The sequence below is a fragment of the Festucalex cinctus genome, chromosome 19 (assembly GCF_051991245.1).
Source record: "Festucalex cinctus isolate MCC-2025b chromosome 19, RoL_Fcin_1.0, whole genome shotgun sequence".
In the NCBI taxonomy this organism is placed as follows: Eukaryota; Metazoa; Chordata; class Actinopteri; order Syngnathiformes; family Syngnathidae; genus Festucalex; species Festucalex cinctus.
The window spans coordinates 15,742,278-15,753,764 of NC_135429.1; the positions used below are offsets into that span (position 1 = coordinate 15,742,278).

The 11,487-nt window shown below is 38.6% G+C and overlaps 1 long non-coding RNA gene across 1 annotated transcript; it reads right to left on the reverse strand.

The window, feature by feature from the left end:
- Positions 1–373: 373 nt before the first annotated feature.
- On the reverse strand, positions 374–2,682 carry LOC144007125 (uncharacterized). Its single transcript, XR_013280088.1, has 3 exons — positions 2,583–2,682; positions 859–1,190; positions 374–500 (listed from the first exon to the last, which is right to left on the reverse strand). It is a non-coding gene; the product is annotated as an uncharacterized LOC144007125 (long non-coding RNA).
- Between the last annotated feature and the right edge of the window lie 8,805 nt (positions 2,683–11,487).

Here is an 11,487-nt window from a genome sequence, read left to right on the forward strand (position 1 = left end):
AAAGCTTTCTAAAATGGTCGCACCACATATTTTCAAGTGAAAGTTATGAGGCTGGCTAGAAATTATTCATGTACCATATTTTTCTTTCACTTTTGTACTGAAAAGCTGGAAAAAAAAGAAAAGCTGAGTGAATGTGGGTATACTATTGATAACATGAAAAACTAAGTTGCAGATGAACTCTGTTCTTTTCCTACTGTTTGTATGTATTTGACTAATTGCTGATAATAAACGAAGAGAAATATTATTGTTTTGATTACTTTATTTCATTCACATTCTAAGCTACCTGCTAAACTATTGGGGAGGCTATTATGCTGGCTCGTTGAAGGTGTATACACTATGCAGGATGGTGTATCGATCAGAATACAGGATACGGCTTTATGGTGGTTTGTTGATTCTTTACTGGTTATTTAGGAGATGAGGGTTACAGGTGTTGAGACAATGAGGTCGAGACAAGCGGGTTGAAGCAACAGGTAAAATGGATGAAGTAGATGAAACAGAGTCTGAAATAGCAGAATAAGGAGACAATATTTAGATGTCACACAAATTATACAAATGACATGACTAATAAGTATTTATACGCCTTAGAAACACCACAAAGGAAAAACACAAAAGAAACATTGCCCACGCAATAGGTATTATATTTATACTACCATTTAGAATTCACTTGAATGCACGTAAATGTTTTACTGGTCTATGGGGACCTCTAGCGGCCAACAAGAACAGTAAAATGGCCAGTTCGTAATGGCGACTGTTACAAAACTGTATCGTCCCGCGGTTCACTTCTAAACTCCGTATATAGCCATCGAAACGAGCACACAAGTTGGAAATACACATAAACAATGAACATTTATGACTTACTTTGTGGGAACAGGAAGGTTTAGAGTCTTCCGGTTTTGTCCCTGGCTTCTTAACAACCGTTAAGTCCAAGGGGCCTTGGTCTATTCCTCTCGTTTTGTCCTCCAGACGTACTATTCTCTCATGTAATATCGTCAGTCGTTTATTCAAGTCCACCAGAAAAGGCGTGTCCCTCTCCAATCGAGAGAGAAGTAGACTCCTCTTCTTCATATCATTTTATTTAGTACTACTCGTAGTTGTACCATTCTTGCCTCTAGATTACTTACATTAAGTGTCAAGTCTTGGATCCGTGTACCCATATGTCCTGCCTTTATTCTTGTTTTGAAGAGGTGCACCTAAGAGGTAAAAGTGCTTGTTAGATCCTTTTTAGGTTCCCCAGTTTGTACTCATAGAGAACCCTTTTTGGGTTCCTGTTAGAACCATTTCTGAAGGTTCCACCTGGAAACCTACCAAAGGGTTCTACTGAGAACATAATGGGTTATACCCAGAACCTTTTGTGAAAGGTTCCACCCAGAACCCTGTATGAGAGGTTCAACAAAGAACCGTTTCAGGGTTTCACACATGGAGTTCCACTGAGAACCCTCTTATGGTCCAAAAGTTTCATCCAGAACCGTCATCGAAAGTTCAACTGATAACCATTATGTATTTCAAGGGTTTCATCTAGAACCTTCATCAAAAGTTCCGCTGAGAACCCTTTATTACTACAAGGGTTTTATCTAGAACCTTCACAGCGAATTCCTCAAACACTTCTTTATAGTGCAAAGGTTTCATCTAGAACCAACACAGTAAGTGTAGCTGCCCTTGGCATCAATGATGACGCATAGTGGAAAGTTTCATACAGGTGTTTTATTTCCTGACACCGATAAAACTATAAAACCGAAATACAAAAAAAAAAAAAAAGCAAAGGGTCAATATCACATTTTCAACAAAAACCTACATAACTACACAAACTTTAATACATAATATAAGCAATTTCCAAAATATAAAACATACATTTAATCTAATATTAAGACGGCCATCACAATCCTTTAACAGACAAAATAACGCACCTCAATCCATAAACCAAGGGTACTAAAACAGGTGAAACAATCCCTTCAGGGGAATCCACATCCTACACAAATAATACATTAACAGATAATTAAAAACAGTCATAATAAAATAGCCATGGAAACTGTCGAAAAAAACTTACATGCAGAAATAATCAGGCCGCGAACAACAGCACCACACAGTGCCAAACAATGAGAGTGAAGCCGACTGTCCCTTGAGCAGGTGATATCTTTTAACCTTAATTACCACCTCACCCCAGACTGATGGTACACAACTCCCACCTAGTGGCCATTTCTCATAATTCATTTACAGTAAGTTATACTGAGAACCCTTTTACATTTCAAGGGTTTTATCTAGAACCTTCATCAAAAGTTCCACTGAGAACCCTTTATACATACTGCACCAGATGAAGCCATTTACAAAAAGTAAAGTAAAACAACGCGTGGTGGAATGAGAGCAGTCCGAGTATGCAGTCATTTATTTAATTCATTTATCAGCACATCATAATGGTGACAGTGGGACAGACTGAATAAGCCTGGCTCCTATAACAAGAGCCTCCACTGGCACAAAATCAGGTGAAAGTGAAGGAACCCCACAAGGTTTTCATATTAATTACTTTTAATAAAGTTGAAATACTTTTCAGTGAAATAAACGACTGGAAAAGGAGGTTCAATAGTCACCCTTAATCCACTTGTTGAAGGCAGTGGCACACTTTTTTTCTTTTTCTTTTTGTCCAAACTCTCTCATGTCTACAAACGAGAAACAAATGCGAACAACAACAACAACAAAACAAAAAGTCCTAGAGTCACACTTGCTGAAATAATATAGTAGATTTGACTTACCTTGATTATTTGAAGTTTCCTTGATGTTTCACTTCAATCCAGCTTGTCATACAAATTCACAGGTGATCACACGAGGGAATAGTAATCACCACTGATATGTCACACCTGTTTTGAAGAGCGGAGCGTGTAATCTGTAGCAAAATCGACATTCAACTCCCAGGGCAACCATAATGGCAGTCAGCTCCCAGGTCACACACTTAAAGGGGCTGTCTGCCGGATTCACTCAGGAAAATGCACTTTTTAAATACAGGATGTACACACTTTAACTTTCTCTCAGTCTACACATCTGTGTTTATGTTAATCTTTTCTAGTGATTTTGTCCTAAACCCCCACCCCAAATCCCAGTCTCAGTGGCATAGTGCACTGACAAAAAAAGGGAGAGTGGGACTTGAACAGCAGAACTTCTGGTTATTGAACAACCAGCTCTACCTCATAGGCCACAAGCCACAAACAGCCAGAAATAGAGACTTGAAAAACCTTAGAGTTTCTGAGTAAATAGTTCAATGATAGTGTTGAGTACATTTACCAGTTTATTATTAGAAAAAAAAAAGAAAAAAAAAGGGTGAGGTACAAAGCCACAACCTTAAGGTTTGGGGACAGCCAGTGTACCAAAGGTCATGAGTTCGTTCCTCAATGCTGGAGTAACTATTTATTTATTCCTTTTTTAACTGGTAAAATTTACTCAAAAATCTCCTTGTAGAATTTCCTTACAATTTCCGAGTGGATACTGAAACATGGCTAAACATTTGATGGTAAGAATCTTCTAATGTTTTCAATAGCCCTTGAAGAACCCCTTCTTCCAAAAAGAGTTCTCTGTATTGAATCGGTTCTTACACAGGAACCCTGAGCCTCAAAAGAACCCTTGAAGATTTATGTATGTATTTATTTATTTATTTATTTTCCAATAATTTTCCAATATTTCCCCAGAAGCCCATTGTTCTGGATAGAACCTCTGCCCTTCATGAAGAACCCTTTTGGAACACTTACTTCTAAGTATGTAGTGACACCGCTGAATGTGTACAACAGCAAACCAGCTTCTTTTCTTTTCTTTTCTTTTTTTTTTTTTTTTTTTTTAACACACACTCACACAAACACGCAAACACACGGACATGGTCTCAAGAGAACCCACGCAGCTTGTGTAACGGAGTTAAAATGTATTTAATGTATTATTTTTCATTCCTCTTAGATTTTTGAATTTGAATGATCATTTGGTGATTATTTTCTCTATTATTCTTTAATTTAGATTCATCAATGGGACATTTTTATTTGTCACTTATTGTGTAATCTGTGCACTCTGCTTCCGTTCTGCCTTTGCTCACATTGGCCTTGTTCAGACCAGTGCACTGTCTCACTTTAGTCAATAGGTGGCACTGTTTTCCCATTTATGGGTTCTTGTTGTTCGGAGGTTGAAACAAAATATAAAAATACTGTTATCTTGTTTAACTCTGTATAAAGGAATATAACATGTATAATATAACTTTTCTTTTTGTAACAATGAATGTTATTCATTTTGGAAAAGAAATGTGTGTGTGTGTGTGTGCGTGTGTATATCTATATATGGACATTGTGACGCTGCTTGTCGTGGTAAACGGATGTAACTGGGAAGATGAACTGTGTCCGCTTTTGTCTTCCGCGGAGTGAATAAAATCTGGAAAACAAAGCATCGAAAGCATCTTTATTGAACCCTACGCAAACACCCGTTACACCTGCATCGAAGGCAATATGGGCTCTTTGCACAAATCCACTACTTCCTGAACACAACACCAGTCCTTCATTTCCTGTCTTTCATGAGTGGACAAGGTGATTAATCCAGGTGTGCCTGATTTCAGTAACTACAACAACACTGGCCAGACACACCTGGATTAATCAGTTTGTCCATTTATTCATAACCTTACAAATTAAACTATTCATTTTGCATTATCTCTAAAGGACAGATATACAGTCAAACCTCGATTTTCGAACGCTTCTGTTCTCAACCAAATCGGTTTTCAACCAGAAAATTCGAGAATTTTACGTTTCGGAACTCGTCCAAAAAATTCGGCTCTCAACCAAACTGAAAAAAGCCGAGCGTACCTGAACGCGACTCACTCGGGAGCCGAGCTAACTGGAATGCCCAGGATGCTTCCTCCGTAGCACATTCGTGTTCAAAGTTCTTTCGGAGCAGACCTGTTCATTGTTATTTACGCAAATCTTTTTCTTTTTTAGTTTTGCATCGTGTATTAGCCCCTAATCGTGGGTCCAAAGAAAGCAAGTGCAAGTGGTAAAGCTGGTGAAGAAAAGAGGAAAGTAGTGCGTAGAACTATTGAATTTAAAAAAGAAATGTTTGCATTTTGTTTTTGTTTTTTTCATCATTTTAGATAGGATATCTAAATAAAACAGTGTCTATTTCTACCCTTTTCTATTTATAGTAAACAGTGCAGTTTATGATGTAAAATAGTACAAAAAAAAAAAACTTGGAAAAAGTTTTTTTTAGACTTGGAATGGATTAAAATTATTTACATTAATTATAATGGGAAAAATGGTTTCGGATTTCGAACAAATCGCTTTTAGAACATCCTTCTGGATCGGATTATGTTCGAAAACCGAGGTTTGACTGTATAGGAAAAAAAAGTCGATTTTCAAATGATATTTTCTAGCTTGCCTGTCCTAAAATTACCGAAAAACAGCATTATAGTACAATAAAAAGATTTCTATTAGCTGACTCATTTATTTTTTTTTTCTGTTCCGCACTGTACAGAATATTTATATAAATGAATATATATGGTTTTGGCATCAAAATTTAAATGCTATTGTTCGTTGTAAAATGTCGAAAGTTGATCATATTGACTCCATCATTCACCATTACTTTAAGCACACATAGGTCGACACGTAAGCAGTCATTATCATAAATTGTTGGCTGATTATTAAATCTATTTTATTTCTGTTAAAACATCTGTTTTTCGGTAGTGACTGCAAAGTTTCGGTAGTGACCATACTGTTGCTATTGTTGCAGTAATACTTTGTCTGAGGGCAGCATATATATATATATATATATATATATATATATATATATATATATATATATATATATATATATATATATATATATATATATATATATATATATATATATATATATATATATATATATATATTAGGGATGTTCGATACCACTTTTTTTTCAGTTTTTCAGACCGATACCGATACTCAGACCCTCAGTACTCACCGATACCGATACCAACTGCCGATACATTTTGACAAAAAAAAAAAAAAAAAATCACTAAAAGATATTTTTAAACAAATATATTTCCTTTAATTTTGACAAAAAAAAAACAAAAAAAAAACAAAAAAACAGCACAGTCACTCTTCAATAGTCTTAACGCCCAAAATAAAACACAAAAATGCTCTTTTAGTTTAAGATTCACAATTTTGAAGTATTTCCAAACCGGTGAAGTTTTGGTGAAAAACTGCTGCAAGCTAGCGCCACTTACAGGCAAGGAGGACTCACTTAACGTCTTCCCCCTCTGCCATCGCTCGCTTGTACTTGTCTGCGTCACGAGTACTCCAGTGCTTGAAAAAAGGCTGCTATCGGCCCGATACCGATACCTGGTATCGATACTCGCCCATCCCTAACACACTCACACACACACACACATATATATATATATATATATATATATATATATATATATATATATATATATATATATTGAGAGAGAGAGAGAGAGAGAGAGAGAGAGAGAGAGAGAGAGCGAGCGAGAGAGAGAGTTTTTAGAGTATATTTATATCCATCCATCTATTTTCTTAACCGCTTGCTCCTCACAAGGGTCGTGGGGGTGCTGGAGCCTATCCCAGCCAATGGATGGATGGATGGGTAGTGAGCTGTTAACCTCAGATACATAGATTATTTATTCAGCCCATGACGGAAGTAGATTTGCCTTCTCCATAACAGTCGTTACCATCATAACGTGTGAAATGGGGAAAAAGTGGACAAATAACGCTTATGAAGGTAACATTTACAGAGTCACACCCAAATAACCTTGCCTTCATCTCTCACTAAGTCGCAAGCACGTGCACACGTGCTCACACGCACACACACAAGCACCGTAATTTCGGTACGACGATGACGATGCGTTACATCAACTACAAAACAAACTTTTATCCCAGTCGCAAGTTTTGTCATTTTTATTGTTAATATGGTGCTTAAATAGTACATCGGTGCGTGACATGTAAGGAAGATGGAACTCTGACTCACGTTAGCATGTAGCAGGTTAGCAACTAGCTGCTCCGTAGCAGGACGCTGCAGCATGCTGACGGTTCAAACATTTTCCTTTTCTTCAGTAATAGTTCTAAACAGTGAATAGCGATTATCGCTTCCTTTTCCCCCTCTTGCATTCAATTCGGCCACGTAGTGTGTGGAGGACTCGACTCTCCACTTTTTATCAAGGGACAAACAGTTCCGCCAAATTCTCCAAATATGGCCTGCTGGATCTCCACAGATAAGTTACACACAGCAACAAAATTTAATACTTCACCCAGATATTACAATTTCTGAATAATTTTAAGGTGGTATTGCCTGTGCTGGCAATGTCAGTTTAGTGAGGGACCATAAACAACAAACGTGCAGTCCCAATTTGTGAAAACATTAGCCATGAGAAAAATATATATAATTTTAAATAACCCACCGTTACATAACCGATTTCGACGGACTGTGTTAACCAGAACAGCAAACAATTTATTTGAATCAGCCATCTTTGTTGTTTACATTTGCTTTGCACGCGATGAAATCGGAACTGGGATATGTCCGACTTCCCACCTTCCTCAAATGCAGCATACGCCCGTGTAATTGTATTGTTCTCAATGGCAACGTGAAGTGACATCATCTTTACAAACACACCAGAGACACGCAGCGTGTGATTCCTTCAGTCATCAGCAAAACAGATGTTTATCTATATCTGTACTTGACCCGGTGAGAGATGATTACACTGACAGACGAAAACATATGTCTGTCATTTATTGATAACACTTATTTTTTTTGCACTTAAAACACTGCATTCATGTTGTATTATAAATAAATGAAATCATAAATGAAATCATACAATAACTTCCAATACTCATGCATGCACGTGGCCTCATAATTATGTTTACATTTTGTTTTCTTCCATTTGTTAAATTGTTGTCCTCTGCTTGTTGAAGTAACATAATTGCCTTAATCATTAGTGTTCCTAATTAGGATCAGATGGAAACAGAGATTGCATTTTTTTGGTCCTCTCATTTAATCAGCACTTCACCTAATCATGTCTCAGTCTCCCAGTTAACTCCCTACTGGAAAGAAAAGGAAGTCCTACAGGCTGTTCTAATCAATTAAGGCATGCTGTAAAACCCACTACAATTGAGTGACTTTGCTGCGACCTCAGAGAAAGAACAAAAATAAGATTAAAAGAGCTCTGCCAAAATTGCTGCATTCAGAATGTAACTCCTTGAAAGACAGATCGGATAGATGTTATCTGCTTCAATTGATAGTCTACGTTTAGTTTCAAAATGTATATATTGATCCATTCTGCAAAGTAATGTACATTACATGGAATTGACCCAATTTGCAATTTTAAATGTTTAAAGCTACTGAACGCAGGAAATTGAATTTCGAATCGCTACTGCCACCTGTGGCTGAAAAATGAAAGTGCATTTTCCCTGCTTCACGTACACAATGCACCCATGACGTCACATCCGCAGCGGATGGGAATTTTCAACCCAAATCCAGTCTGAAAACTAAGGAGTTCCCATTATGAACAGCTAAGGTGTTAATCTACTAATTAAAAAATGACCCGGTGAACCACTCCGGAAGGCCACTGGACTCTGCAACGGGAATCTTCCAGACAAATACACCACATGACGTCAGAATGCAACAGATCGAATCATTATAAAACCTACAAAGTTTTCCAAATTTTAAATATGCATGTACTAAGTACAAAACTCTTTAACATTAACTCATTCACTGCCATTGATGTGTATATCCGTCAATGGCAGTGAATGAGTTAAGTCAATTCCGTTCCCATTGACGTGTATATCCGTCAATGGCAGTGAATGAGTTAACAATACTGTATATTAGGCTGAAGCCAACTACCGGCAGCACTGCCAGAGCCACGGTCAGCGTTGACTGTCTCTTTCAGATGGACCACTTTTGGACAGTAAATCCTCTCAGTTCGGGGTTGTAATAGCTGGAATAAAATGCCTCATTCAATAAAGATAATCACCCACTTATCAAACTTTTAAAACTCATCTGAAAAACTGGTTTAAATCCAGTTGTTTCGACTTCATGTCACATGATATATATATGAATGTATTCGTGCCTTACCATGCACCGTATTTTCTGCACTATAAGGTGCACCGCATTATAAGGCGCACCTTCAATGAATGACATATTTTCAAACTTTTTCCATATATAAGGCGCTACAGTAGAGGCTGGGGTTACGTTATGCATCCATTAGATGGTGCTGCGCTAAAGGGAATGTCAACAAAACAGTCAGGTCAGTCAAACTTTATTAATAGATTACAAACCAGCTTTCTGACAACTCCATTCACTCCCAAAATGAATAAACAGCTCTTTTAATATTTTCTCTGAGATAAAGTATCAGTATTAGCTAGCGATCCAAGATGGCGGGATCTTCTGCGCATGCGCGTCACCGATCGTGCAGGGTCACCGATAGCGTCTTGACAGCGAGACCTGTTGCGGCTCAATATTGATCCATATATAAGGCGCACTGGATTATAAGGCGCATGGTCAGCTTTTGAAAAAATTGAAGGCTTTTGGGTGCGCCTTATAGTGCGGAAAATATGGTAATCTATCACTAAAGCTCACAAACGCATAAAATAAGTTTTATTATTTATTCATTTATTTATTTATGTATTTATTTAGCACGGTGGACGAGTGGTTAGCACGTCCGCTTCCCAGTTCTGAGGACTCGGGTTCGAGTCCAGGCTCCGGCCTTCCTGGGTGGAGTTTGCATGTTCTCCCCGTGCCTGCATGGGACTTCTCCGGGTACTCCGGTCTCATCCCACATTCCAAAGACATGCGTGGCAGGTTAATTGGGTGCTCCGAATTGTCCCCAGGTGTGCTTGTGAGTGTGGATGGTTGTTCGTCTCTGTGTGCCCTGCGATTGGCTGGCAACCAGTCCAGGGTGTCCCCCGCCTACTGCCCAGAGCCAGCTGAGATGGGCGCCAGCACCCCCCGCGACCCTAGTGAGGAATAAGCGGTCAAGAAAATGGATGGATGGATTTATTTATTTATTTACATCTGGACTTTCTTACAAATGTTAATTCTCTCAGATTCATTTGAAAATGGTGAAAACTACAGCACTTTAAAAGTATGGAATACATTTTACCACCGGCAGTTAATGTCATGTCTGTCACACCAGGGTTAAGTTTGAGTTCATGACCTGTTAAGTTAGGTTCATGACCGTGAGGTCAAGCATCTAGTTTCAACTGGTTTTAGGCTATGTGATGTTATGTGATGTCAGGAATCTTTAATCCCTTTCCCTGGTCAACAGCCAATCAGATAATACATGTCAGTCCTGTTACCCACATGTCTAGCCAGCCACAACCAATCAGATCGTTCCTTGTCTATATAAGCCTCCTGAGAACTGTGTGTCTTTGTTGGATTAGTACTTCTGTTACCACTGTCTCTCTGTGCAACTCTCTTTGTTTCTCGTCTAGTAAAGTTTGTTCCACGCCTCTCGATGTGAATTAATTGTTAAAATCTTATCTGTGTCTGCGCTTTGGGATCCAACCTCCAACACATGACATTTAAGGGGTCAGTGTGTTGATTAAATGAAGGGGTGTGAATTATTGTATGTTGTTGAAATGTCATGTCCATGTTTTATGTTTCCTGGTAAGGGACTACTAATGTAAATTAGCTGTATGCTAACTTTGGCACATTTACGCAGGTATGGCATCATTGCTCATCATTGTGCATTGTTCCTTTCAAATAAACAATAAAATGAAATAAAAATGAATATTAGGAATTTAGGAGGGAATTATATTTAAAAAACAAACAAACAAAAGATTACAGGGAAATTTTTGTATCTCCCACTGGATATTCAGTACACATATTTGGACGTAACAAACATAACATCAAGAATAAAAGGATCAAAAAAGTTTGATAATCACATCAATGTAGCAAACCCGAGAACATTAACTCCAAGAAGTTTAGACACAAAACTAAACCTCTTTTACATGTTGACATCCTGAACAGGCCAAACGGAAACTCGAGTTTGTGTAAATGCTTTTTCGACGCTGACGCCGGCAGTCATACTAATTGTGACGAGGAAGCAATTGATACCCAGCAGCTGCATCCTTTGGCCGGCGCGTTACTCAGCCATTCATCTCTGTCAGCCCTCCCACCTTCCGCCATCCTCCTGAAAAGTGCTGGCTGCCTTGACCGTGATGCAGGCGGCTGTGCTTTTTGTTGTACACACATGGCACTGAAGTGCACCCCATCGGCCCCTTCTGGTCAAGCCTAGTTTGACTTCTATTCTGTGCTGCGGATGCAGAGTGACACTTGACATGGCAGCTGGTTGGGCTGCAGCCACTCTGCGTCACTGCCTTGCCTGAGGGCTGGCAGCAACATCTGCCCTCACAATTGGAAATGGAGCGAAGCCAGCCGAACATTTCCGAGCCACCGGACACTAACTCTGCTCAGCTCCGCAATCATCCTCTTTCTTTCAGCTTTATCTTGTCTTAAAGCCCCTCCAATTGGAGCCCAAAA